Raw genomic sequence first — 27451 nt, 5'->3', positions numbered from 1 at the left:
ATAAGGTTTTCAGTCTTGTAGTCCAAAGATACTGTATATAGCAGCTTTCTGTAATTATATTCTGACCAAAAAATACAATTTGTGGAAACAGACTCTGTCATACTCTATGCTTAACCAATCAGACTATAATAAAAACCTAGGTTTCAAAGATCTCAGGGTAGTGAAGAAAAGCAAGTCTAGAAAAGATAGATATGTCTGATAAAGTATCATCAAAAAGGAAATAAAAAAACAATTCTTTCTTATGTTTAGTATTCTTCACATAACTGTAGGAAGTATCATTGCTTTGTGAATGAGATACACGAAGATGGCGTCTGAGGAAGTTAACTCTTTAGGAGGAATCTATTTAAAGGAAATAGTTCTATGCTTTTCTTTTTTCAGAAAATAGTTCTATGGTTTTCTTTTTTCAGAAAATTTGGGCTCCTCTGGGATTTGATCCCGGGGCTTCTCGCACCTGCAGCGAGAATCATACCCCTAGACCAACGAGCCTTAGATGCCATGTTAGATGGTTTTTTTATTTTTTTGTGTGAACTTAACTCTTAAGGAGGATTCTATTTAAAGGAAATAGTTCTTTGGTTTTACTTAAAGGAAATAGTTCTATGGTTTTCTTTTTACAGAAAGGTTGGGCTTGTCTGGTATTTGAACCCTGGAGCTCTCGCACCCGAAACAAGAATCATACCCCTAGACCAACGAGCATTAGATGCCATAATTCATCTTTTTTTTATTTTTTTGTGTGAACTTAACTCTTAAGGAGGAAATATAGTTAAAGGAATTAGTTCTATGGTTTTATTTAAATGAAATAGTTCTATGGCTTTCTTTTTACAGAAAGGTTGGACTCATCTGGGATTTCAACCCGGTATCTCTCGTACCCTAAGCGAGAATCATACCCCTAAACCAACGAGCCTTAGATGCCATTTCATATGTGTTTATTATTTTTGTGTGTGAGCTCTTTCAAAGTGGTCTCTAACACACATTCCACTTAAAAAAATAATAAGGTTTTCAGTCTTGTAGTCCAAAGATACTGTATATTGCAGCTTTCTGTAATTATATTCTGACCAAAAAATACAATTTGTGGAAACAGACTCTGTCGTACTCTATGCTTAACCAATCAGACTATAATAAAAACCTAGGTTTCAAAGATCTCAGGGTAGTGAAGAAAAGCAAGTCTAGAAAAGGTGTTAACATGGAATCTCTGTCCACAGAGAGATCATTCTTGAAATAAGAGGTCTAAAACTGTTGTATAATGCTCTTTTACCCTTAGTGCTGACATTAAACAATTCAGAGCACTTAAGAGTATAATCTTTATTCTATGATGTGTAGAAAAAAAATAATTATCTAAAGCAATTTCCTCATCTAAAGAAACACAACACTGTCACTAAAATATACACCAGAATAGGCAGCATAGACAATTTTTCCTATCTCCTTCAATCCCTGGGTTCATAAATTCAATTATTAATGAACAACATGTATGAAAAATGTTCTGTGGAGCAAGCCCATGTTTTGGGATGATTTCTGTGTTGGTTCTTTGATTTTGTTGATTAAATTGTTTGTCCAGTGGGTACGAGTTTCTCAGAATAAATCTTAGAAGTGTCTGTTAGTCTATATTTTCCAAAAACATGATTTCATAATTGGTCAAAGATTTTTCAAAAGTTTTTGAGCCACATCAGTTTTGTCTTCTTTCCTGTGAGTACTATATATTTTAGTAATTTGATATCCTTTCAGTAGATCTAATGTATGTTAGAAAGAACACACTCTGTACATGGTGAAGAGTATTGAAATCAAGGGCTCATCAGGGATTTGAACCAGGAAACTCTTGCACCCAAAGCAAAATCATACCACAACACCGACGAGCCAGTAGGTCATGCCTTATTTGCTGGCAAGCATTTTGTTAGATATGTCTGATAAAGTATCATCAAAAAGGAAATAAAAAAACAATTCTTTCTTATGTTTAGTATTCTTCACATAACTGTAGGAAGTATCATTGCTTTGTGAATGAGATACACGAAGATGGCGTCTGAGGAAGTTAACTCTTTAGGAGGAATCTATTTAAAGGAAATAGTTCTATGCTTTTCTTTTTTCAGAAAATAGTTCTATGGTTTTCTTTTTTCAGAAAATTTGGGCTCCTCTGGGATTTGATCCCGGGACTTCTCGCACCTGCAGCGAGAATCATACCCCTAGACCAACGAGCCTTAGATGCCATGTTAGATGGTTTTTTTTATTTTTTTGTGTGAACTTAACTCTTAAGGAGGATTCTATTTAAAGGAAATAGTTCTTTGGTTTTATTTAAAGGAAATAGTTCTATGGTTTTCTTTTTACGGAAAGGTTGGGCTTGTCTGGTATTTGAACCCTGGAGCTCTCGCACCCGAAACAAGAATCATACCCCTAGACCAACGAGCATTAGATGCCATAATTCATCTTTTTTTTATTTTTTTGTGTGAACTTAACTCTTAAGGAGGAAATATAGTTAAAGGAATTAGTTCTATGGTTTTATTTAAATGAAATAGTTCTATGGCTTTCTTTTTACAGAAAGGTTGGACTCATCCGGGATTTCAACCCGGTATCTCTCGTACCCTAAGCGAGAATCATACCCCTAAACCAACGAGCCTTAGATGCCATTTCATATGTGTTTATTATTTTTGTGTGTGAGCTCTTTCAAAGTGGTCTCTAACACACATTCCACTTAAAAAAATAATAAGGTTTTCAGTCTTGTAGTCCAAAGATACTGTATATTGCAGCTTTCTGTAATTATATTCTGACCAAAAAATACAATTTGTGGAAACAGACTCTGTCGTACTCTATGCTTAACCAATCAGACTATAATAAAAACCTAGGTTTCAAAGATCTCAGGGTAGTGAAGAAAAGCAAGTCTAGAAAAGGTGTTAACATGGAATCTCTGTCCACAGAGAGATCATTCTTGAAATAAGAGGTCTAAAACTGTTGTATAATGCTCTTTTACCCTTAGTGCTGACATTAAACAATTCAGAGCACTTAAGAGTATAATCTTTATTCTATGATGTGTAGAAAAAAAATAATTATCTAAAGCAATTTCCTCATCTAAAGAAACACAACACTGTCACTAAAATATACACCAGAATAGGCAGCATAGACAATTTTTCCTATCTCCTTCAATCCCTGGGTTCATAAATTCAATTATTAATGAACAACATGTATGAAAAATGTTCTGTGGAGCAAGCCCATGTTTTGGGATGATTTCTGTGTTGGTTCTTTGATTTTGTTGATTAAATTGTTTGTCCAGTGGGTACGAGTTTCTCAGAATAAATCTTAGAAGTGTCTGTTAGTCTATATTTTCCAAAAACATGATTTCATAATTGGTCAAAGATTTTTCAAAAGTTTTTGAGCCACATCAGTTTTGTCTTCTTTCCTGTGAGTACTATAGATTTTAGTAATTTGATATCCTTTCAGTAGATCTAATGTATGTTAGAAAGAACACACTCTGTACATGGTGAAGAGTATTGAAATCAAGGGCTCATCAGGGATTTGAACCAGGAAACTCTTGCACCCAAAGCAAAATCATACCACAACACCGACGAGCCAGTAGGTCATGCCTTATTTGCTGGCAAGCATTTTGTTAGATATGTCTGATAAAGTATCATCAAAAAGGAAATAAAAAAACAATTCTTTCTTATGTTTAGTATTCTTCACATAACTGTAGGAAGTATCATTGCTTTGTGAATGAGATACACGAAGATGGCGTCTGAGGAAGTTAACTCTTTAGGAGGAATCTATTTAAAGGAAATAGTTCTATGCTTTTCTTTTTTCAGAAAATAGTTCTATGGTTTTCTTTTTTCAGAAAATTTGGGCTCCTCTGGGATTTGATCCCGGGACTTCTCGCACCTGCAGCGAGAATCATACCCCTAGACCAACGAGCCTTAGATGCCATGTTAGATGGTTTTTTTTATTTTTTTGTGTGAACTTAACTCTTAAGGAGGATTCTATTTAAAGGAAATAGTTCTTTGGTTTTATTTAAAGGAAATAGTTCTATGGTTTTCTTTTTACAGAAAGGTTGGGCTTGTCTGGTATTTGAACCCTGGAGCTCTCGCACCCGAAACAAGAATCATACCCCTAGACCAACGAGCATTAGATGCCATAATTCATCTTTTTTTTATTTTTTTGTGTGAACTTAACTCTTAAGGAGGAAATATAGTTAAAGGAATTAGTTCTATGGTTTTATTTAAATGAAATAGTTCTATGGCTTTCTTTTTACAGAAAGGTTGGACTCATCCGGGATTTCAACCCGGTATCTCTCGTACCCTAAGCGAGAATCATACCCCTAAACCAACGAGCCTTAGATGCCATTTCATATGTGTTTATTATTTTTGTGTGTGAGCTCTTTCAAAGTGGTCTCTAACACACATTCCACTTAAAAAAATAATAAGGTTTTCAGTCTTGTAGTCCAAAGATACTGTATATTGCAGCTTTCTGTAATTATATTCTGACCAAAAAATACAATTTGTGGAAACAGACTCTGTCGTACTCTATGCTTAACCAATCAGACTATAATAAAAACCTAGGTTTCAAAGATCTCAGGGTAGTGAAGAAAAGCAAGTCTAGAAAAGGTGTTAACATGGAATCTCTGTCCACAGAGAGATCATTCTTGAAATAAGAGGTCTAAAACTGTTGTATAATGCTCTTTTACCCTTAGTGCTGACATTAAACAATTCAGAGCACTTAAGAGTATAATCTTTATTCTATGATGTGTAGAAAAAAAATAATTATCTAAAGCAATTTCCTCATCTAAAGAAACACAACACTGTCACTAAAATATACACCAGAATAGGCAGCATAGAGAATTTTTCCTATCTCCTTCAATCCCTGGGTTCATAAATTCAATTATTAATGAACAACATGTATGAAAAATGTTCTGTGGAGCAAGCCCATGTTTTGGGATGATTTCTGTGTTGGTTCTTTGATTTTGTTGATTAAATTGTTTGTCCAGTGGGTACGAGTTTCTCAGAATAAATCTTAGAAGTGTCTGTTAGTCTATATTTTCCAAAAACATGATTTCATAATTGGTCAAAGATTTTTCAAAAGTTTTTGAGCCACATCAGTTTTGTCTTCTTTCCTGTGAGTACTATAGATTTTAGTAATTTGATATCCTTTCAGTAGATCTAATGTATGTTAGAAAGAACACACTCTGTACATGGTGAAGAGTATTGAAATCAAGGGCTCATCAGGGATTTGAACCAGGAAACTCTTGCACCCAAAGCAAAATCATACCACAACACCGACGAGCCAGTAGGTCATCCCTTATTTGCTGGCAAGCATTTTGTTAGATATGTCTGATAAAGTATCATCAAAAAGGAAATAAAAAAACAATTCTTTCTTATGTTTAGTATTCTTCACATAACTGTAGGAAGTATCATTGCTTTGTGAATGAGATACACGAAGATGGCGTCTGAGGAAGTTAACTCTTTAGGAGGAATCTATTTAAAGGAAATAGTTCAATGGTTTTCTTTTTTCAGAAAATTTGGGCTCATCCAGGATTTAAACCCGGAACCTCTCGCACCCGAAGCGAGAATCATACCCCTAGACCAACGAGCCTTAGATGCCATGTGACATGTTTTTTTTTTATTTTTTGTGTGAACTTAACTCTTAATGAGGATTCTATTTAAAGGAAATAGTTCTATGGTTTTCTTTTTTCAGAAAAGTTTGGCTCCTCCGGTATTTGAAACCTGGAGCTCTCGCACCCTAAGTAAGAATCATACCCCTAGACCAACGAGCATTAGATGCCATAATTCATGTTTTTTTTTATTTTTTTGTGTGAACTTAACTCTTAAGGAGTAGTCTATTTAAAGGAAATAGTTCTATGGTTTTATTTAAAAGAAATAGTTCTATGGTTTTCTTTTTACAGAAAGGTTGGGTTCGTCCAGGATTTGAACCCGGGACCTCTCGCACCCTAAGCAAGAATCATACCCCTAGACCAACAAGCCTTATATGCCATTTTGTATGTGTTTTTTATTTTTGTGTGTGAACTTTGTCAAAGTGGTCTCTAACACACATTCCACTTAAAAAATAATAAGGTTTTCAGTCTTGTAGTCCAAAGATACTGTATATAGCAGCTTTCTGTAATTATATTCAGATCAAAAAATACCATTTGTGGAAACAGATTCTGTCGTACTCTATGCTTAACCAATGAGACTATGGTAAAAACCAAGGTTTTAAAGGTCTCAGGGTAGTGAAGAAAAGCAAGTCTAGAAAAGGTATTAACATGGATTCTCTGTCCACAGAGAGATCATTCTTCAAATAAGAGGTCTAAAACTGTTGTATAATGCTCTTTTACCCTAACTGCTGACATTAAACAATTCAGAGCACTTAAGAGTATGATGTTTAGTGATGTCGCAAACTTAAAAATTTCGATTCGTGAACGGCGGACTCGAACTTCCGGTATTGTTTGCGAACATTGACTTCAATAGGCCGGTGAACTTTAAAACCTACAAGGACTTTTTCTGGCCACAATAGTGATTGAAAAGTTGTTTCAAGGGGACTAACACCGGGACTGTGGCATGCTGGAGGGGGATCCATGGCAAAACTCCCATGGAAAATTACGTAGTTGATGCAGAGTCTGCTTTTAATCCATAAAGGGCCTAAATCACCTAACATTCACCTAACATTCCCAAATTGTTTGCAATAACGTGCTTTAAAACATCAGTTATGATGTCGTATCTATCAGGTAGTGTAAGTGTTACGGCCGCTTCACAGTGACAGAGCAAACTCCAAGTGTAACGCACCACAAACAACCGCAAACAGTCCATTTGCACAACCACGAGATAGATAGATTTGATAGATAGATACATAGATTACATAGCTCAATCGATGCAATATACATATGATCGCTACAAATTACATAGATCAATAGATACAATATACATTTGATAGATACGAATTACATAGATCAATAGATGCAATATCCATTTGATAGATACGAATGTTATCGATCCAAAGATGCAATATACATTTGATAGATACGAATTACATCAACCAAAATATGTAATATACATTTTATAGATACGAATTACATTGATCAATAGATGAAATCTAATTTTGATAGATATGTTTGATAGTTAGATCGATTTGATAGATAAATAGATAGATTTGAAATATATATAATTTCCCTGACAGAGTATAACAATAAGACTTGCGGTCTGGGACCCGTGGTGTGTTAAGTAGTACTATTCTTAGCAGTTTACTACTACCTGTTACTCCCCCTATCGGGGGAGGTCTATATGGCCTGCATTTTTGGAACAGGGAGATGGAAAAAGATGATTGGTCTGTCCTCCTACTTCAAATTTGTCAAAAACACAAGTGGCTGTCTCAAAACAGTCCGGACACAAGATAGATAGATAGATAGGATAGATAGATATACATAGATTGATAGTTAGATTGAATCAATAGAAGAGAAATAGATAGATTTGTTAGATATATAATTACCCTGACAAAGTATAATAATTAAACATGCGGTCTGGGATCCATGGTAACTAGGTTGTGTTAAGTAGTACTATTCTTAGCACTTTCAGCCCTGTAACTCCTCCTATCGGTGGAGGTCTATATGGCGTGTATGATTACCCTGACAAAGTATAACAACAAGACACGCGGTCTGGGACCCATGGTAATTAGGTTGTGTTAAGTAAAACTTTTCTTAACACTTTAAGCCCTCTTACTCCCCCTTTCGGTGGAGTTCTATATGGCCTGCATGATTACCCTGACAAAGTATAACAACAAAACATCTGGTCTGGGACCCATGGTAACTAGGTTGTGTTAAGTAGTACTATTCTTAGAACTGTAATCCCTGTTACTCCCCCTATCAAGGGAGGTCTATATGGCCTGCATGATTACCCTGACAAAGTATAATAAGAAAACATGCGGTCATGGACCCATGGTAACTAGGTTGTGTTAAGTAGTACTATTCTTAGCACTTTAATCCCAGTTACTCCCCCTATCGGGGGAGGTCTATATGACGTGCCTGATTATCCTGGCAAAATATAACAGCAAGACATGCGGTCTGTGAACCACTGTTAACTAGGTTGTGTTAATTTTTACTATTCTTAGCACTTTAATCCCTGATCCTCCCCCTATTGGGGGCGGTCTATATGGCCTGGCTGATTATCCTAGCAAAATCTAATAACAAAACATGCGGTCTGGGAACCACTGTTAATGTTAACTAAGTTGTGTTAAGTTGTACTATTCTTAGCACTTTAACCCCTTTTACTTCCCCTATTAAGGGAGGTCTATATGGCCTGCATGATTACCCTGACAAAGTATAACAACAAAACATGCGGTCTGGGACCCATGGTGGTACTGGTATAACTAGGTTTTCTTAAGTATTACTATTCTTCGCAGTTTAATCCCTGTGATTGGTCTGTCCTCCTAATTTGTCCAAAACACAAGTGGCTGTCTCAAAACAGTCCGGACAGAAGATAGATATATAGGATAGATAGATATACATAGATTGATAGTTAGATAGAATCGATAGAAGATAAATAGATTGATTTGTTAAATATATAACTACCCTGACAAAGTATAATAATTAAACATGTGGTCTGGGACCCATGGTAACTAGGTTGTGTAAAGTAGTACTATTCTTAGCACTTTCATCCCTGTAACTCCTCCTATCGGGGGAGGTCTATATGGCCTGCATTATTACCCTGACAAAGTATAACAACAAGACACACGGTCTGGGACCCATGGTAACTAGGTTGTGTTAAGTAGTACTTTTCAAAGCACTTTAATCCCTGTTACTCCCCCTATTGGGGGAGGTCTATATGGCCTGCATGATTACCCTGACAAACTATAATAACAAAACATGCAGTCTGGGACCCATGGTGGTTCTGGTATAACTAGGTTTTCTTAAGTATTACTATTCTTCCCAGTTTAATCCCTGTGATTGGTCTGTCCTCCTACTTCAAATTTGTCCAAAACACAAGTGGCTGTCTCAAAACAGTCCGGACAGAAGATAGATAGATAGGATAGATAGATATACATAGATTGATAGTTAGATAGAATCGACAGAAGAGAAATAGATAGATTTGTTAGATATATAATTACCCTGACAAAGTATAATAATTAAACATGCGGTCTGGGACCCATGGTAACTAGGTTGTGTTAAGTAGTACTATTCTTAGCACTTTAATCCCTGTAACTCCCCCTATCGTTGGAGGTCTATATGGCCTGCATGATTACCCTGACAAAGTATAACAACAAGACACGCGGTGTTGGACCCATGGTAACTAGCTTGTGTTAATTAGTACTTTTCTTAGCACTTTAATCCCTGTTACCCCCCCTATCGGGGGAGGTCTATATGGCCTGCCTGATTACCCTGACAAACTATAATAATAAGACATGTGGTCTGGGACCCATGGTAACTAGGTTGTGTTTTAAGTAGTACTATTCTTAGCACTTTAATCTCTGTAACTCCATCTATCGGGGGAGGTCTATACGGCCTGCATGATTACCCTTACAAAATATAATAATAAGACATCTGCTCTGGGTCTGGGACCCATGGTAAGGTTGTGTTAAGTAGTACTGTTCTTAGCCTTTTAATACCTGTTACTCACCCTATCGGGGGAGGTCTATATAGCCTGCATGATTACTCTAACAAAATATAATAATAAGACATATGCTCTGGGACCCATGGTAAGTTTGTGTTAAGTAGTACTGTTCTTAGCATTTTAATACCTGTTACTCACCCTATCGGGGGAGGTCTATATGGCCTTCATGATTACCCTTACAAAATATAATAACAAGACATGCGGGCTGTGACCCATGGTAAGTAGGTTGTGTTAAGTAGTACTGTCCTTAGCATTTTAATACCTGTTACAACACCGAATGGTGGGAGGTCTATATGGCCTGCATGATTAGCCGCACCCAACCAAAAAAAAAGACATGCGGTCTTGGACTAAGACCCATGGCTAACTCGGTTGTGTAAAGTAGTACTATTCTTAGCACTTTCATCCCTGTTACTTCAAGGGCTCTCGGGGGTGGTCTACATGGCCATCATGTTTAGCCTAACATAGTACAACAATAAAGCCTTGGCTCTTCAAAGCCTGTTAATTGGCTTTATTTTGGTAGTACTATTCTTATTAGTTTAATATCTGTTACAACACAGAATGGTGGGAGGTCTATATGGCCTGCATGATTAGCTGCATCAAACAAAAAAAAAGGCATGCGGTCTTGGACTAAGACCCATGGCTAACTCGGTTGTTTAAAGTAGTACTATTGTTAGCACTTTCATCCCTGTTACTTCCAGGCCTCTCGGGGGTGGTCTACATGGCCATCATGTTTAGCCTAACATAGTACAACAATAAAACCTTGGCTCTTCAAAGCCTATTAATTGGCTTTATTTTGGTAGTACTGTTCTTATTAGTTTAATACCTGTTACAACACCGAATGGTGGGAGGTCTATATGGCCTGCATGATTAGCCGCACCAAACCAAAAAAAAAGGCATGCGGTCTTGGACTAAGACACATGGCTAACTCGGTTGTGTAAATTAGTACTAGTCTTAGCACTTTAATCCCTGTTACTTTCAGGCCTCTCGGGGGTGGTCTACATGGCCATCATGATTACCCTCACCAAAATATAACAACAAGACTTGGGTCAGGGAACCATGGTAAGGTTACTTCCTTTCACAAAATCGAGTATACCAGTTGCAGGCAGAGGTTCTGACCCTGCATTATGGCTGCACCTCTCCCTAAAAGAGGCATCCGTTACAGAGTCTGTGGGCATGTATGCAAAGAGATGGCTTGCCTAATAGGAGCAGCAAGGCAGTACAGGTCGTTCTCCTTCAGCCGTTTTATATGATGGCCCACAAGCCTCAACAGCCACAACAGCAGGAAACACCACCTATGCCATCCTTTAGAACAATAGAGTACAGGTATGGCATTGATTTTAGGAACACGGAGATAATTTTTAGGAACCGTGAAATTGAACTAAAAACCAAGCTTGGACACCCAGTACAGTACAGGTTGTTCACCTTCAACCTTTTTATAAGAGGGTCCCGGACCCTCAACAAAAACAACAGCAGGAAATAGGACATATGGCATCCTTTTGAACAATAGAGTACAGGAAAGGCACTGATTTTAGAAACCCAGAGATAATTTTTAGGAAACGGGAAATAGAAAAAAACATTGATTGGACACCCAGTACACTTCTTTCTCCTTCGGCCTTTTAATAAGAGGGTCCAGGACCCTCAACAGAAACAACAGCAGGAAAGAGGACATATGGCATCCTTTTGAACAATAGATTACAGGTAAGGCATTGATTTTAGAAACCCGGAGATAATTTGTTGGAACCGGGAAATTGAACCAAAAAAATGATTGGACACCCAGTACACTTCTTTCTTCTTCAGCCTTTTTATAAGAGGCTCCAGGACCCTCAACAAAAAAAACAGCAGGAAAGAGGACATATGGCATCCTTTTGAACAATAGAATACAGGTAAGGCATTGATTTTAGAAACCCGGAGATAATTTTTAGGAAACAGGAAATAGAAAAAAAAACATTGATTGGACACCCAGTACACTTCTTTCTCCTTCAGCCTTTTTATAAGAGGGTCCCGGACCCTCAACAGAAACAACAGCAGGAAAGAGGACATATGGCATCCTTTTGAACAATAGATTACAGGTAAGGCATTGATTTTAGAAACCCGGAGATAATTTGTTGGAACCGGGAAATTGAACCAAAAAAATGATTGGAAACCCAGTACACTTCTTTCTTCTTCAGCCTTTTTATAAGAGGCTCCAGGACCCTCAACAAAAACAACAGCAGGAAAGAGGACATATGGCATCCTTTTGAACAATAGAGTACAGGTACAGCATTGATTTTAGAAACCCAGAGATAATTTTTAGGAACCGGGAAATTGAACCAAAAAAAATGATTGGACACCCAGTACACTTCTTTCTCCTTCAGCCTTTTTATAAGAGGGTCCAGGACCCTCAACAGAAACAACAGCTGGAATGCGGACATTTTGCATCCTTTTGAACAATAGAGTACAGGTACGTCATTGATTTTAGAAACCCAGAGATAATTTTTTGGAACCGTGAAATTGGCCAAAAACCATGCTTGGACACCCAGTACAGGTCGTTCTCCTTCAGCCTTTTTATAAGAGGGTCCAGCACCCTCAACAGAAACAACTGCAGGAAACACCACATATGCCATCCTTTTGCACAACAGAGTACAGGTATGGCATCCATTTTAGAAACCCGGAGATAATTTTTAGGAACCGGGAGATGGAAAAAGATGCTTGGACAACCAGTACACTTTGTTCTCCTTCACCCTTTTAATAAGATGGCCCACGAAGCTCAACAGGCACAACAGCATGAAACACCACATATGCCATCCTTTTGCACAATCGAGTACAGGTATGGCATTGATTTGAGGAACCCAGAGATAATTGAGAGGAACCGGGAACATTTTACAAAAAATGTGCTTGGACACCCATTACAGGTCGTTCTCCTTCAGCCTTTTTATACCATGGGCCACGACCCTCAACAGGCACAACAGCATGAAACACCACATATGCCACCCTTTTGCACAATAAACTACAGGTATGGCATAGATGGAACCCGGAGATAATTTAGAGCAACCAAGAGACAGATAAAGATGCTTGGTCAGTCCTCCTCCTTCAAATTTGGGGCACTGCGCGTGCAATTTAATGGTCCACCAGATATGAGTGGTGTGTTAAGTTGTACTATTCTTAACAGTTTAATCACTGTTATGTGCCTTATTTTTTGCTTTGAGTTTTGTAGCCACAGAGCAGCAGCAGAGGCCAGAAAAATTAGGCATGTACTAATGACTGAAAAATTGGGTATTGTTGTAGCCACTGCTGTAGCAGCGGCCAGAAAAATTGATGTTTGTAAAACATTTAGAAAGTGCCCTAAAAGCTTGCGGCTTGAACACTAGTTGTTGGCGGATAAGTCAAGCAAGTCATCCTGCATTATAAGAAAAAAAAAGCCAGCGTGTGTACCAGTTGTAGCCCAAGCTACAAATGTATCGCCCAATGTCAGTCCCTTCGGGATCCATCCCTCATTCATTTTAATAAAGGTGAGATAGTCAAGGCTTTTTTGACCTAGACGACTTCTCTTCTCAGTGACAAAACCTCCTGCTGCACTGAAGGTCCTTTCGGACAGGACAGTTGAAGCGGGGCAGGCCAGAAGTTCAATTGCAAATTGGGATAGCTCAGGCCACAGGTCAAGCCTGCACACCCAGTAGTCAAGGGGTCCATCGCTCCTCATAGTGTCGAGATCCGCAGTTAATGCTAGGTAGTCTGCTACCTGTCGGTTGAGTCTTTCTCTGAGGCTGGATCCCGAAAGGCTCTGGCGATGCATGGGAGTTAAAAAGGTCCGCATGTCCTCCATCAACAAGATGTCAGGAAAGCATCCTGTCCTTGCCGCCGTGGTCGTGGGAGGAGGAGGAGGATTACTTTCATCTCTTCCCCTGTTACATTCCCGTTGTGCTGTGACATCACCCTTATACGCTGTGTAAAGCATAGTTTTTAATTTATTTTTAAAATGCTCCATCCTTTCCGACTTGCGGGAATTTGGTAACATTTCAGGCACTTTATGCTTATACCGGGGGTCTAGTAGCGTGGACACCCAGTACAGGTCGTTCTCCTTCAGCTTTTTTATACGAGGGTCCCTCAACAGGCACGACAGCATGAAAGAACCCATTTGCACAAGGTTGGATGCCTAGCTAATCATGTCCCGTTCCTCCTCCTCACTGATCTCACTGAGGGTATCTTCTTCCCCCAGCCACGTACAACACCACGGGTACCAGTGAGGTGACAACAACGAGCACCCTGGGATGCCTGTTGTGCTTGGTCTTCCTCCTCCTCCTACTCCTCCTCCTCAAAGCCACATTCCTCCTCTGACTCCTCTTCCTCACAATCCTCTTCCTGCATTGCCGCATGTCCAGCAAGCAATGCTGATAAGGCTGTTTGTGGTGGTGATGGACACCACAACTCTTCCTCTTCATGCTCATCTATGGCCTGTTCCAGCACTCTTTGCAGGGCACGCTCCAGGAAGAAAACAAATGGTATGATGTCGCTGATGGTGCCTTCGGTGCGACTGACAAGGTTTGTCACCTCCTCAAAAGGACACATGAGCCTACAGGCATTGCGCATGAGCGTCCAGTAATTTGGCAAAAAAATCCCCAGCTCCCCAGAGGCTGTCCTAGCACCCCGGTCATACAAATACTCATTAACAGCTTTTTCTTGTTGGAGCAGGCGGTCAAACATTAGGAGTGTTGAATTCCACGGTGTCGGGCTGTCGCAAATCAAGCGCCTCACTGGCAGGTTGTTTCGACGCTGGATATCGGACAAGTGCGCCATGGCCGTGTAGGAAAGCCTGAAATGGCCACACACCTTCCTGGCCTGCTTCAGGACGTCCTGTAAGCCTGGGTACTTATGGGCAAATCGTTGTACAATCAAATTACACACATGTGCCATGCCCAATTTCAATGCCGCCACCAAATTACTTCCATTGTCAGAAACAACCTTGCCAATCTCCAATTGGTGTGGAGTCAGCCACTGATCCACCTGTGCGTTCAGGGCGGTCAGGAGTGCTGGTGCGGTGTGACTCTCCGCTTTCAGGCAAGTCAACCCCAAGACAGCGTGACACTACCGTACCAGGGATGTGGAATAGTACCTGGGGAGCTGGCGGGGTGCCATTGATGTGGAGCAAGAGGCAGAAGCAGAAGAGGACTCAGCCGAGGAAGAGGTTATGGAAGAGGTTATGGAAGAGGATGGAGTAGGAGGAGTAGAGGAGGTAGCAGCAGGCCTGCCTGCAAGTCGTGGCAGTGTCACCAACTCTTCTGCAGAGCCACGCATTCCATGCTTGTCAGACGTCTTACGCTCAAATATGTCCTTGACAGACACCTGACTGTGGGCAGATGACCAGGAACTGCTACGTAAGAGAGACTCAGTGGAGAATGGTTGAGACGGGGCAAGGAGGACAGCAATGGTTGACGTGGCTGAAGATGCTGGAGCAGGAGGAGGAGGGCGGCTTTCAGTTTGTGTGCTGCTTCTACTCATGTGTTCTTCCCATCGGTGTATGTGATGTGAGAACATGTGCCTTCGCAAAGCAGTTGTACCTAGGTGGGTGTTGGACTTCCAACGACTCAGTTTCTTTTAGCACAGGTTGCAAATGGCATCACTGTTGTCAGAGGCAGACACAAAAAAAAATGCCACACTGCTGAGCTCTGCAATGACGGCATTCTGGTGGTGGCAACAACATGCGTTGATGGGCGTCAGTGTGCTGTCTGGCTGACCCCGGATGCCGATGCATGCTGTCTGACTGTGCCACTAGCTCCTTGCGACGACCTCCCCCTGCTTCCAACTCGTCTCCTCCTCCTCCTCTCTGTCTCCCCATCTGAACTTTCCCCCTCTTCTTCTTCTCTTCTAGCAGGCACCCACGTGACATCCACTGACACATCATCATCAACTGCTTCACTTGTATCTGACACATCAAGAAAGGAAGCAGCAGCGGGTACAACATCATCATCATCACACCGTACCTCCATGTCTGTAATGCTGCCTGACTGAGACATATCACTGTTATCTACATCCTCTGTCAATGATGGTTGCGCATCACTCATTTCTTCCAACTGATGTGTCAATAACTCCTGTGACAGATCAAGTGAAGTGGCTGTGGTGCTAGTGTTGGTGGTGGCGACAGGCGGGCAAGTGGCACTGGTCACTTGAGACGTGACCAAAGCACAGCTGGACGTAGATGATGCATCAAGGTTAGGAGGACTAGGAGCGGAAGCTGTAGAAGATTGGGTGTCCTGTGTTAGCCATTCAACTAGGTCCTCCTCAGAACTTTTCGCGTCCCCTCTGGCACCCGGCGTCTGAACAATGTGCATATTTGTAGGGTCTAAAGGAATCACAGCACTTCGACCACGACGGAACCTGCGGGGTGGCCTGTTTCTGCCTGTAATTTTTTTTAAAACGGATACTTACAATACAATTACACAAATTATGAGTGGTGGCACTGGGCAAGTGTGCATAGTATACGCTGTGAGACTGACAACAAAAAAAGACTGATGTTTCAAAGTCAAAAATGTTTATTTTTTAAATATTAGAAGTACTGTGACAACAAATATGATTGTTGGCACTAGTTGGCAAATGGGCCTGTCTGGCACACACGCTGAGAGTAATGCGACTGCAATTAGATTAAACTAGCTGAGTCATGCTTCTTAGTCCAAAAATTGTTTTGACAAAAAATTGACAATACTGTTAGAACAAATATGATTGGTGGCACTAGTTGGAAACGGCAAGTGGGCCTGGCACACAGGCTGGCAGACAGGCAACTACAATTCAATGGCACTAGGAGACTGAAGATTCACAGTCAAAAAAGTTATGATTTAAAAAATTTTCAATACTGTTACAAGAAATATGATTGTTGGCACTAGTTGGCTAGTGGGCCTGGCACATATGCTGGCAGGCAGGAGGAAACTGATGATTCACAATCTAAGAATTTTTTATTTTAAATATTAACAATACCGTTACAACAAATATGATTGGTGTAACTAGTTGGCAAGTCGGCCTGGCACACACGCTGGCAGGCAGGAGGAAACTGCAATTCAATGGCACTAGGAGACTGAAGATTCACAGTCAAAAAAGTTATGATTTAAATTTTTTTCAATACTGTTACAAGAAATATGATTGTTGGCACTAGTTGGCTAGTGGGCCTGGCACACACGGTAGCAGGCAGGAGGAAACTGCAATTCAATGGCACGAACAAACTGATGATTCACAATCTAACAATTTTTAATTTTAAATATTAACAATACTGTTACAACAAATATGATTGGTGTAACTAGTTGGCAAGTGGGCCTGGCACACAGGCTGGCAGGCAGGAGGAAACTGCAATTCAATGGCACTAGGAGACTGAAGATTCACAGTCCAAAAAGTTATGATTTAATTTTTTTTCAATACAGTTACAAGAAATATGATTGTTGGCACTAATTGGCTAGTGGGCCTGGCACACACACTGGCAGGCAGGAGGAAACTGCAATTCAATGGCACGAGCAAACTGATGATTCACAATCTAATAATTTTTTATTTTAAATATTAACAATACTGTTACAACAAATATGATTGGTGTAACTAGTTGGCAAGTCGGCCTGGCACACAGGCTGGCAGGCAGGAGGAAACTGCAATTCAATGGCACTAGTAGACTGAAGATTCACAGTCAAAAAAGTGATGATTTACAATTTTTTCAATACTGTTACAAGAAATATGACTGGTGGCACTAATTGGCTAGTGGGCTGGCACACAGGCTGGCAGGCAGGAGGAAAGTGCAATTCAATGGCACGAGCAAACTGATGATTCACAATCTAGCAATTTTTAATTTTAAATATTAACAATACTGTTACAACAACTATGATTGGTATAACTAGTTGGCAAGTCGGCCTGGCACACAGGCTGGCAGGCAGGAGGAAACTGCAATTCAATGGCACTAGGAGACTGAAGATTCACAGTCAAAAAAAGTGATGATTTACAATTTTTTCAATACTGTTACAAGAAGTATGATTGGTGGCACTAATTGGCTAGTGGGCCTGACACACAGGCTGGCAGGCAGGAGGAAAGTGCAATTCAATGGCACGAGCAAACTGATGATTCACAATCTAACAATTTTTAATTTTAAATATTAACAATACTGTTACAACAAATATGATTGGTGTAACTAGTTGGCAAGTGGGCCTGGCACACAGGCTGGCAGGCAGGAGGAAACTGCAATTCAATGGCACTAGGAGACTGACGATTCACAGTCCAAAAAGTTATGATTTAATTTTTTTTCAATGCAGTTATAAGAAATATGAAGCCTGGCACACATGCTGGCAGGCAGGAGGAATCTGCAATTCAATGGCATGAGCAAACTGATGATTCACAATCTAAGAAATTTTTATTTTAAATATTAACAATACTGTTACAACAAATATGATTGGTGTAACTAGTTGGCAAGTGGGCCTGGCACACAGGCTGGCAGGCAGGAGGAAACTGCAATTCAATGGCACTAGGAGACTGACGATTCACAGTCCAAAAAGTTATGATTTAAATTTTTTTCAATGCAGTTATAAGAAATATGATTGTTGGCACTAGTTGGCTAGTGGGCCTGGCACACATGCTGTCAGGCAGGAGGAAACTGCAATTCAATGGCACGAGCAAACTGATTATTCACAATCTAAGAATTTTTTATTTTAAATATTAACAATACTGTTAAAACAAATATGATTGGTGTAACTAGTTGGCAAGTCGGCCTGGCACACAGGCTGGCAGGCAGGAGGAAACTGCAATTCAAATGCACTAGGAGACTGAAGATTCCCAGTAAAAAAAGTGATGATTTACAATTTTTTCAATACTGTTACAAGAAATATGGTTGGTGGCACTAATTGGCTAGTGGGCTGGCACACAGGCTGGCAGGCAGGAGGAAAGTGCAATTCAATGGCACGAGCAAACTGATGATTCACAATCTAACAATTTTTTATTTTAAATATTAACAATACTGTTACAACAATAATGATTGGTGTAACTAGTTGGCAAGTGACCCTGGCACACAGGCTGGCAGGCAGGAGGAAACTGCAATTCAATGGCACTAGGAGACTGAAGATTCACAGTCAAAAAAATTATGATTTAAATTTTTTTCTATACTGTTACAAGAAATATGATTGGTGGCACTAATGGCTAGTGGGCCTGGCACACACGCTGGCAGGCAGGAGGAAACTGCAATTCAATGGCACGAGCAAACTGATGATTCACAATCTAACAATTTTTAATTTTAAATATTAACAATACTGTTACAACAATTATGATTGGTCTAATTAGTTGGCAAGTGGGCCTGGCACACAGGCTGGCAGGCAGGAGGAAACTGCAATTCAATGGCACTAGGAGACTGAAGATTCACAGTCAAAAAAAGCTATGATTTACAATTTTTTCAATACTATTACAAGAAATATGATTGGTGACACTAATTGGCTAGTGGGCCTGGTACACAGGCTGGCAGGCAGGAGGAAACTGCAATTCAATGGCACGAGCAAACTGATGATTCACAATCTAACAATTTTTAATTTTAAATATTAACAATACTGTTACAACAATTATGATTGGTGTAACTAGTTGGCAAGTCGGCCTGGCACACAGGCTGGCAGGCAGGAGGAAACTGCAATTCAATGGCACTAGGAGAATGAAGATTCACAGTCAAAAAAGTGATGATTTACAATTTTTTCAATACTGTTACAAGAAATATGATTGGTGGCACTAATTGGCTAGTGGGCCTGGTACACAGGCTGGCAGGCAGGAGGAAAGTGCAATTCAATGGCACGAGCAAACTGATGATTCACAATCTAACAATTTTTAATTTTAAATATTAACAATACTGTTACAACAACTATGATTGGTGTAACTAGTTGGCAAGTGGGCCTGGCACACAGGCTGGCAGGCAGGATCAAACTGCAGTTCAATGGCACTAGGAGACTGAAGATTCACAGTCAAAAAAGTTATGATTTAAAAAAATTCTATACTGTTACAAGAAATATGATTGGTGGCTCTAGTGGCTAGTGGGCCTGGCACACACGGTGGCAGGCAGAAGGAAAGTGCAATTCAATGGCAAGAGCAAACTGATGATTCACAATCTAACAATTTTTAATTTTAAATATTAACAATACTGTTACAACAATTATGATTGGTGTAACTAGTTGGCAAGTCAGCCTGGCACACAGGCTGGCAGGCAGGAGGAAACTGCAATTCAATGGCACTAGGAGACTGAAGATTCACAGTCAAAAAAGTTATGATTTAAAAAAAATTCAATACTGTTACAAAAAATATGATTGGTGGTACTAGTTGGATAGTGGGCCTGGCACACACGCTGGCAGGTAGGAGGAAACTGCAATTCAATGGCACTAGCAAACTGATGATTCACAATCTAACATTTTTTTATTTTAAATATTAACAATACTGTTACAACAAATATGATTGGTGTAACTAGTTGGCAAGTGGGCCTGGCACACACGCTGGCAGGCAGGAGGAAACTGCAATTCAATGGCACTAGGAGACTGAAGATTCACAGTCAAAAAAGTTATGATTTAAAAAATTTTCAATAATGTTACAACAAATATGATTGGTGGCACTAGTTGGCTAGTGGGCCTGGCACACATGCTGGTAGGCAGGAGGAAACTGCTATTCAATGGCACTAGTAAACTGATGATTCAAAATCTAACAATTTTTAATTTTAAATATTAACAATACTGTTACAACAAATAGGTGTAACTAGTTGGCAAGTGGGCGTGGCAAACAGGCTGGCAGGCAGGATGAAACTGCAATTCAATGGCACTAGGAGACTGAAGATTCACAGTAAACAATGTTATGATTTAAAACTTTTTCAATACTGTTACAAAAAATATGATTGGTGGCACTAGTTGGCTAGTGGGCCTGGCACACACGCTGGCAGGCAGGAGGAAACTGCAATTCAATGACACGAGCAAGTTGATGATTCACAATCTAGCAATTTTTTATTTTAAATATTAACAATACTGTTACAACAAATATGATTGGTGTAACTAGTTGATAAGTGGGCCTGGCACACACGCTGGCAGGCAGGCAACTGCAATTAAATAACAATAGCAGAATGATGTAACAGCTTGTTTTTTAAAAAGTTACAAAAATGTTACAACAGATAGGAGTAATGGCACTCAGGATAGAACTAGGCACAGTATGTGCTGGCAGCCTGACACACAGGCTGGCACTAGTGGTGGCAGGCTGGCCTGTGAACTAATATTAAATAACACTCGAAGAGTGATGTAAAAGTTTTTTTTTACAAAATTTAATGTTATGATACAACAGATAGGAGTCGTGGACTGGCACTGAGGATGGAAGTAGTCACAGTATATGCTGGCAGCCTGACACACAGGCTGGCACTAATGGCAGCCTGGCTGGCCTGGCAACTAAAATTTAATAACTCTAGAAGAGGACTGATGTTAAAAAATGTTTACATATAATTTACACTAATGTTGTTACACCAGATATAAGTGGTGGAAAAAAAAAATGTAATCTGTGTTACACTATATGATGTGGGCCAGAAACACACAGGCCTGATGGAAAAAGAAATTAAATTACACTAGCAAAATGATGTAAAAATTTTTTTTAACTTTAAAATAATGTAAAGCAGATATAAGTTGTGGCTGGTAGGTAGGGCAGCAATTTATCACAGTATGCTGTGTAAGTGAGAAACACACAGGCCTGATAGAAAATTAAATTAGATTACACTAGCAAAATAATTTAAAAGTTTTTCTTTTAAATTTAAAATAATGTTAAGCAGATATGAGTGGTGGCACTGGCTGGCTTCTACGTAGGGCAGCAATTAACAACAGTATGCTCTGTAAGTCAGATACACACAGGCCTGATAGAAAATAAAATTAGATTACACTAGCAAAATGATTTAAAGATTATTTTTTTAATTTAAAGAAAAAGGTTAAGCACATATGAGTCGTGGCTGCTAGCCTTGGTAAGGCAGCAATTAACCACAGTAGGCTCTGTAAGTCAGATACACACAGGCCTGATAGAAAATAAAATTAGATTACACTAGCAAAATGATTTAAAGTATTTTTTTGGGGAATTTAAAAAAAGGTTAAACACATATGAGTCATGGCTGATAGACTACGAAGGGCAGCAATTAAACACAGTATGCTCTGTAAGTCAGCAAAACACACAGGCCTGATAGAAAATGAAATTAGATTACACTAGCAAAATGATTTAAAAGTTTTTTTTTTTATTTAAAATAATGTTATAAGTGGATATGAGTGGTGACTGGCACAGAGCAATGAACCAGAGTATATACTGTGTGAGCCTGAGACACAGTCACAGGCCTGATAGAAATTGAAAATAAATTACACTAGCAAAATAATTTCAATTTTTTGTTGGTTAAATTTAAACTAATGTTGTTAGGCAGATATCAGTGGTGGCACTAATAACAGCATATGCTGTGAGCCTCACACACAGTCTGAAAGCCAGGCAAATGCAAATAAAAATACAAAGGAAAAAAAAAATGACTGAAGTTATAGCCCTAAAAAGGGCTTTTTGGGGTGCTGTCCTTGCAGCAGAGATGAGATGAGTCCTTCAGGACTGTAGTGGACACTAAATACACTAGCCTAGCTATCTATTTCCCTATAATATCAGCAGAAGAAACACAAAAAATCCTCTCTCTAACAAAGCAAGATCGTAATGAGTCTAAAATGGCTGCTGCCAAAAATCTGGGAGGGTCTGTGAGGGAGTGTCTGATGCTGATTGGCTCTAATGTGTCAGACGGCTGTGACATACAGGGTCAAAGTATCCTCAATGATGACACATAGGGGGTGGATCGAACATCGCATATGTTCGCCCGTAGCTGCGAACGCGAACAAGCTAAGTTTGCGGTGAACTGTTCGTGGGCGAACAGTTCGGGACATCACTAATGATGTTTATTCTATGACGTGTACAAAAAATAATTGTCTAAAGCAATTTCCTCACCTAAAGAAACACAACACTATCACTAAAATATACAACAGAATAGGCAGCATAGAGAATTTTTTTCCATCTCCTTCAATCCCTGGGTTCATAAATTCTATTATTAATGAACAACATGTATGAAAAATGTTCTGTGGAGCAAGCTCATGTTTTGGGATGATTTCTGTGTTGGTTCTTTGATTTTGTTGATTAAATTGTTTGTCCAGTAGGTACGAGTTTCTCAGAATAAATCTTAGAAGTCTCTATTAGTCTATATTTTCCAAAAACATGATTTCATAATTGGTCAAAGATTTGTCCTAAGTTTTTGAGCCACATCAGTTTTGTCTTCTTTCCTGGGAGTACTATCGATTTTAGACCAACACTCTGTAAAAGGTGAAGAGTATTTAAATCAAGGGCTCGTCAGGGATTTGAACCAGGGAACTCTTGCACCCAAAGCAAAGCCATACCACTAAACCAACGAGCCAGTAGGTCATCCTTGATTTGCTGGCAAGCATTTTGATATTCTTTCAGTAGATCTAATGTATGTTAGAAAGAACACACTCTGTACATGGTGAAGAGTATTTGGGCTCATCCGGGATTTGAATCTGGAACCTCTCGCACCCGAAGTGAGAATCATACCCCTAGACCAACGAGCCTTAGATGCCATGTTATATGTTTTTTTTTTATTTTTTTGTGTGAACTTAACTCTTAAGGATGATTCTATTTAAAGGAAATAGTTCTTTGGTTTTATTTAAAGGAAATAGTTCTATGGTTTTCTTTTTACAGAAAGGTTGGACTCATCCAGGATTGAACCCAGGACCTCTTGCACCGTAAGCGAGAATCATACCCCTAGACCAGGGGTCAGCAACCTTCAGCTCACAGATGTTTTGTAACTACATTTCTCACGATGCTGAGACACTCTTTAGGCTATCTGAGCATCATGGGAAATGTAGTTACAAAACATCTGGGAGCCGAAGGTTGTTGACCACTGCCCTAGACCAACGAGCAGTAGATGCCATTTTATATGTGTTTTTTATTTTTGTGTGTGAACTTTTTCAAAGTGGTCTCTAACACACATTCCACTTAAAAAAAATAATTGTTGTTGACCACTGCCCTAGACCAACGAGCAGTAGATGCCATTTTATATGTGTTTTTTATTTTTGTGTGTGAACTTTTTCAAAGTTGTCTCTAACACACATTCCACTTAAAAAAAATAATAAGGTTTTCAGTCTTGTAGTCCAAAGATACTGTATACAGCAGCTTTCTGTAATTATATTCAGACCAAAAAATACAATTTGTGGAAACAGACTCTGTCGTACTCTATGCTTAACCAATCAGACTATAATAAAAACCTAGGTTTCAAAGATCTCAGGGTAGTGAAGAAAAGCAAGTCTAGAAAATGTGTTAACATGGAATCTCTGTCCACAGAGAGATCATTCTTGAAATAAGAGGTCTAAAACTGTTGTATAATGCTCTTTTACCCTTAGTGCTGACATTAAACAATTCAGAGCACTTAAGAGTATGATGTTTATTCTATGACGTGTACAAAAAAATAATTATCTAAAGCAATTTCCTCACCTAAAGAAACACAACACTATCACTAAACTATACACCAGAATAGGCAGCATAAAAAGGAAAGGCACTGCTGAGATTCGAACTCAGGATCTCCTGTTTACTAGACAGGCGCTTTAACCAACTAAGCCACAGCGCCTTCTAGTAACAGTAGTTTTTTTTCTCTCAGAGGCTGATATAGCGTGTAACAATAAGAGAAAAAACACTTTCTATGTCATTTACATTTTAACATCCAATCAACAACTTATATTATCATGTAATTTAACACACATTTTAATTATCCTTCATTGCATTTTAGAGACCTTTAAACTTTATTTTATATAGATTAAATATGACAGACATACAGAGAGCACTGCTGAGATTCGAACTCAGTATCTCCTGTTTACTAGACAGGCGCTTTAACCAACTAAGCCACAGCGCCTTGTAGTACCAGGTGTTTTTTTTGGTCTCAGAGGCTGACATGGCCCGAAATATTAAGAAAAAAGACACATTCTATGCCATTTACATTTTAACATCCAATAAACAACGTATATTATCATGTAATTTAACACACATTTTAATTATCCTTCACTGTATTTTATAGACATTTATACTTTTATTATATCAATTAAATATGACAGATTTAGAGAAGGCATTATTGAGATTCGAACTCAGGATCTCCTGTTTACAAGACAGGCGCTTTAACCAACTAAGCCACATCGCCTGACATTCAGTGACATCCGGATGGTTTTTGTAGGAGTTGTTTTAGACATCTAAATAATAATGCATTGGAGTTTTTTTCTGTGTTCTGGGCTTTTGTACGTTTGTCGAGTTTTACAAATGAACACAATATATGAGATTTTTTGTATTTTTTATAAAATTAGCATGTGATATTTTCTTCAATAAAGATTTGTAGGTTAGTGGATTTGCTTTAAACTATATTTTACAAATAAATGATAAATCAGATGGATTGAATTTTCTGTAAAATTTGCAGGTAATATTTTTTTTGCTGAAAGAGATTTGATCGTTAGTGGCTTCGCTTCGCGCCATGCTTTTTGTGTTCAGCCTCATCTAAAAGTTTTTATTTCTAGACACTATTGATCAGTAGAAATGTATTTTTATATTATAATTTCTGAGAAAAAGTGAGCAGCTTTTTTTTTCTTCTACTTTCAGAAGTAAAATTTTGGAAGGCTTAGGGTGAAATCTTATACATTTAAAGAAAAAAAAGCAATAGGAAAAATGCTGTCAACTGGATTCAAATAGGCTTTTTAAGAAGATTTGATGTTGTTTACTGCATACATTAAAATATTAAATTAAAATTTTACTCTGCGCAATTCATGATGTTTATACATTAAAATCTCAAACTTTAAAAAATCTTCCTATTCCAGTGAGTACTCATAGCAATAATGATTCAACTTTTATCAAAATATGCTTGAGTAACATCTATCGAAGTGGGTCAGATGATTGTGAAATTTGTAGACCTCTACCATTGACTTAAAAAGCTGTAAACAAACAATAATATAATCTTAGTTTCAAATCATTTCATCTATGTTTTGAAAGTTTATCTAATATATGAAGAAGAAACATATGGGAATCTTCCAATTATTATTATTCTTTTATATTTGCCCAGAATATTGATAAAAGACATGATTCGGTATTACTATCGAACTAGGAAGAATAAGTTGAACTATCTACATGTAAATTTTGAAAGGTAAGTCTTTAAAGTTGTAGAAATGTGTTGTAATTACAATATACTAACCATTATCCTTTGACTAATGTTATGATATTCATTTAATCACTGAAGAAGGATTTTACTTTTATTTTTTTAAAGTACGTATGCATACAGCAACTATCTTATCCCAATTTGTTACTCTTATCACTATTCATGTCCTGATAGACCTTTTATGCATTTTAAAAAATCTTTTTATCATATAATGCTTTTTTTAAAAAGGAAGGCACTGCTGAGTTTCAAACTCAGGATCTCCTGTTTACTAGACAGGCGCTTTAACCAACTAAGCCACAGCGCCTTGTAGTACCATGTGTTTTTTTTTGGTCTCAGAGGCTGACATGGCCTGAAATATTAAGAGAAAAGCACATTCTATACCATTTACATTTTAACATCCAATAAACAACTTATATTATCATGTAATTTAACACACATTTTAATTATCCTTCAATGCATTTTAGAGACCTTTATACTTTTTCTTTACAAGACAGGCACTTTAGCCAACTAAGCCACAGCACCTGTCATTCAATTACATCCGGATGGTTTTTGTAGGAGTTGTTTTAGACATCTAAATAATAATGCATTGGAGGTTTTTTGTGTGTTCTGGGCTTTGGTACGTTTGTCGAGTTTTACAAATGAAGAATATATGAGATTTTTTGGATTTTTTATAAAATTAGCATGTGATATTTTCTTCAATAAAGATTTGTAGGTTAGTGGATTTGCTTTGAACTATATTTTACAAATAAATAATAAATCAGATGGATTGAATTTTCTGTAAAATTTGCAGGTAATATTTCTTTCATGTAATTAGCAAGAGTCCATGAGCTAGTGACGTATGGGATATACATTCCTACCAGGAGGGGCAACATTTCCCAAACCTTAAATGCCTATAAATACACCCCTCACCACACCCACAATTCAGTTTTACAAACTTTGCCTCCCATGGAGGTGTTGAAGTAAGTTTGTGCTAGATTCTACTTTGATATGCGCTTTGCAGCAGGCTGGAGCCCGGTTTTCCTTTCAGAGTGCAGTGAATGTCAGAGGGATGTGAAGAGAGTATTGCCTATTTGAATACAATGGTCTTCCTCTAGGGGATCTATTTCATAGGTTCTCTGTTATCGGTCGTAGAGATTTCTTCTCCTACCTCCTTTTTCAGATCGATGATATACTCTTATATACCATTACCTCTACTGATTCTCGTTTCAGTACTGGTTTGGCTATCTACTATATGTAGATGAGTGTCCTGGGGTAAGTCTTATTTTTTGTGACACTCTAAGCTATGGTTGGGCACTTTATATGTAAAGTTCTAAATATATGTCTTTAAACTTATATTTGCCATGATTCAGGATAATCAGTATTCCTTCATTCAGACTGTCAGTTTCATTATTTGGGATAATGCATATGAATAAATATTTTTTTCTTACCTTGAAAATTTTCAATTGACTATTTTTTCCTGCGGGCTGTTAGGCTCGCGGGGGCAGAAAATGCTCCATTTTATTGCGTCATTCTTGGCGCAAACTTTTTTGGTGCAAGATTTTGTCATTTCCGCCATCGTAGTTGACGGCGGATGTTGTTTGTAGTTACGTCATTTTTTTGACGCATGTGTATTCAGACGTTTTTTTGCGCCAAAAAATGTGGGCGTCGGTTTCAGCGTTAGAGGATGTGGCGTCATACTTGGCGCCAAAAAATA

At 38.6% G+C, this 27451-nt stretch overlaps 2 non-coding genes across 2 annotated transcripts; both read right to left on the bottom strand.

Moving 5' to 3' along the window:
* Nucleotides 1–5487: 5487 nt before the first annotated feature.
* Nucleotides 5488–5559, bottom strand: TRNAP-CGG (transfer RNA proline (anticodon CGG)). Its single transcript has one exon. It is a non-coding gene; the product is annotated as a tRNA-Pro (tRNA).
* An 18562-nt stretch (nt 5560–24121) lies between these two features.
* Nucleotides 24122–24195, bottom strand: TRNAT-AGU (transfer RNA threonine (anticodon AGU)). The gene has a single exon. It is a non-coding gene; the product is annotated as a tRNA-Thr (tRNA).
* Nucleotides 24196–27451: the final 3256 nt, after the last annotated feature.

Source organism: Bombina bombina, chromosome 4 (genome assembly GCF_027579735.1).
Source record: "Bombina bombina isolate aBomBom1 chromosome 4, aBomBom1.pri, whole genome shotgun sequence".
NCBI lineage: Eukaryota > Metazoa > Chordata > Amphibia > Anura > Bombinatoridae > Bombina > Bombina bombina.
This window is presented reverse-complemented; position numbering and strand designations above follow the sequence as displayed.